This window comes from Notolepis coatsorum (assembly GCF_963971535.1).
Source record: "Notolepis coatsorum genome assembly, chromosome: 15".
Lineage (NCBI taxonomy): Eukaryota > Metazoa > Chordata > Actinopteri > Aulopiformes > Paralepididae > Notolepis > Notolepis coatsorum.
In genome coordinates this window covers 27842293-27845657 of record NC_140179.1, presented here as the reverse complement: position 1 = coordinate 27845657, position 3365 = coordinate 27842293, and the positions used below count along the sequence as shown (strand labels likewise).

The 3365-nt window shown below is 45.1% G+C and overlaps 1 protein-coding gene across 1 annotated transcript in view; it reads left to right on the top strand.

The window, feature by feature from the left end:
- Nucleotides 1–3365, top strand: part of cped1 (cadherin-like and PC-esterase domain containing 1) — a gene marked incomplete at its 3' end in the record, with an annotated part of 199436 nt that overhangs the window by 144580 nt on the left and 51491 nt on the right.

The window sequence follows — 3365 nt, the reverse complement described above, 5'->3', positions numbered from 1 at the left end:
AGGGATATGATGACTGTGTGTCTGTGTAACTAGGAGGGATATGAGGACTGTGTTGTGTGTAACTAGGAGGGATATGAGGACTGTGTGTCTGTGTAACTAGGAGGGATATGATGACTGTGTCTGTGTGTATGTGTAACTAGGAGGGATATGAGGACTGTGTGTATGTGTAACTAGGAGGGATATGATGACTGTGTGTATGTGTAACTAGGAGGGATTATGAGGACTGTGTGTCTGTGTAACCAGGAGGGATATGATGACTGTGTCTGTGTGTATGTGTAACTAGGAGGGATATGAGGACTGTGTGTCTGTGTAACTAGGAGGGATATGATGCCTGTGTGTCTGTGTAACTAGGAAGGATATGAGGACTGTGTGTCTGTGTAACTAGGAAGGATATGAGGACTGTGTGTCTGTGTAACTAGGAGGGATATGATGCCTGTGTGTCTGTGTAACTAGGAAGGATATGAGGACTGTGTGTCTGTGTAACTAGGAAGGATATGAGGACTGTGTGTATGTGTAACTAGGCGAGATGAGGACTGTGTGTGTGTAACTAGGAGAGATATGATGACTGTGTGTCTGTGTAACTAGGAGGGATATGAGGACTGATGGTATGGCCACGACCCCGCTTATATAGAGGAGCGAATGTGGGTGTGCATGTGGAGAAAATTATTCATTATTAGAGTGGATAAAGGGATAGTTCCATAAAGAGCAGAGCGTAAGCTATACGATCTATAACTAGGAGGGATATGAGGACTGTGTGTATGTGTAACTAGGAGGGATATGAGGACTGTGTCTGTGTGTATGTGTAACTAGTATGGATATGAGGACTGTGTGTATGTGTAACTTGGAAGGATATGAGGACGTGTTTGTGTAACTAGGAGGGATATGAGGACCGTGTGTTCATCTACTACACATTATTATTAGCGGCAATAGAGTGAGAACAGGGAACTTACTTTAAAACATGAAGGATGCGGTAAAGTCAAGTCTGCTTTTGCACGTCTGCAAATAGGTGACTGTTTCTTTTTGTTCAAGAGCGGGTTTACCAAGCGGATCGTAAATACCTGTTTCAGCCATAACGGGCGAATGAGACACTCCATTAACTTTAGCGAGCGACCGTTTAAAGTTTGCAGCGTTGAGCCCGGACTCGTTTTTATTAGCGATATCGGTCTGGCACCAAAGAAACCAGTGCCGTCTTTTGTTGCCTTTATTAAACAAAAGTAAATCAGTTCTCTCTGTCGAAAGGTGGTTTTGACGCAGTTAATGGTATCTGCTCATGTCTGCAGATTAACCAAAGCCTCCCCGTAAACACAGAGAACAGCGATTACGTACCACAAAAGTTGTTGTTTTTCTGTTTCCTTTTTTCATTGTGAGTCGCCACCAGTGTTACATACACCGCCTTTTAACGTGGCTCACTATATTATAGCATAGCTTCCAGTGAAATGTAACTGTTACAAATGTTACTAATGTTACTTCAATGTTGGTGTTTCTGTTCTTCACCCAATGATCACTGCTGGACCCACAACATTATGGGGATTTTAAAACAATAAAGCCATACAGTGTGCACTTAATGAAAATGTGTTCTTTTACATGTTCTTTACAGAAAATGAGCCAAGGCCAATAAAACAATTTTCATTGCATAAAAGAGTAGTAGTCCCACAGAGCCGAACACCACACAAGGGTTAACAGCACTTCTGCGTCAACGTAAAGCTGTAAAGGAAGATGGCTTGTACTATTACAGGCATTGTTGGTCATTTTGATGAAAACGTCATTTTTGGAATAAATAAATCAAAATCGATTTCTAAATTTCAAAGCAAGAGTTTTCACTTGTTACTGTTTGGATAGCGGTAGTCTAAATGATACGGCTGTCCTTTTAGATTCCGAAATAACGTAAATCTGATTTCTGATGTGTGATCTGACTTGTTTAACCCCCAAACGCCGGTAGCGACAGTAACTCTGGACGGGGACAGTAACTCAGTGGAGACAGGGAGGTGAGAGGATTAGAGAGCGTCTGCCTGGCGGTGTGGTTGAAACGGCTCTGGTGTTCTCACGGCTTCCTGTGGCGGCAGAACCTTCACACCTCAATAAGAGCCCCCTCCCTTCCTCCCTCCCTCGCTCCCTCCCTCCCTCCCTCCCTCCCTCCCTCCCTCCCTCCCTCCCTCCTCCCCTCCCTCTCATGCCTCTCTATTCCCTGGTGCATTATGGGTATGAAGAGGGCGACGGGGTGGGGCTGTATAAGCAAGGTGTCTGTGTGTGAGGAGAGCTCCTGTGCAAAAAGCCCTGCAAGAGATCAGTGCGAGGAGCCAGTGATCCTGATATTTTTCAGAAATGCCGGGGATATTTTAAGAAATACATATAGACCTGTTCGCTGTATACGTCAGACTCAGTGTGCCCGCGCATCACAGGGGCAGAAAGGAACGTAATTCTGGGCAGAACAACGGGGCATTTGTTAGCCATGCTAGCGATCTAAACAATCAATCCATGCCAAAGTTAGATATGTAAAAGGTGAAAGACTCACACTCACAGCCGTGCTGATTTGGCAAAATTACATCCAGCTGTTTTAGTTTGAAACTACTTTTAAAGGCCCCATTTAGACGGAAACGCTAGCAGGTGAATCCGCAAAAATATTTTTTCGGATGTGCCTTTCGTTTATACGGAAACGGCGTTTTTACGGGGTGAAACCGCAAAAAAGTGAGACTACCTTCCAGGGTGGAATTCCTAGAAACGCAAAAGCTTTGCGCTCTCGTCTAAACTGTTAAAACGTATAAATCTGATAAAACGATGACGAAAGGTTTGTCACGGCTCTGGTCGCGCGTACTGCTTACGTCACAGGTAGCAGGTATGCGCCAGTAGCCGAGACGTAAACAAAGCAAGTATGTCTGACTTATATCAACGGAGATCACCTGAAGGCTACATTGGCAGTACTTTTAACCCTTTCACTGCCACACGACAGAAGGTTACCCCTTTACTATCACACAACCGGCTGTCGTGTGGCAGTGAAAGGGTTAAATACACAAGAATCTGTCCCGCGGCGTGAGTGGACCCACTGTCTGTGAGTGACTCTGCTTTGGTGCAATCACATTCCCCATCCACAGTCTGCGAATCAGAGGCAGAGTAGGGCGGGTCTTCACAGCACGTCATGTGACAATATGCGCCAATCGTGTGACAGCGGGTCTCCGTCGTTACAGCGTCGTCTGCACGGAGAATTCCACTCCAAAACGCTTGTCTAAACGTAAAATTAAAAGTGAAACCGCAAGATGACTTTTGCGGTTTCTGTTCACAAAACGCTCGTCTAAACGTTAGTCAGGGGAGTGTCATGGTTTCTCCATAGAGCCCTGTCGTATTATTTTAGCTCACTAGCTCCCGCAGGT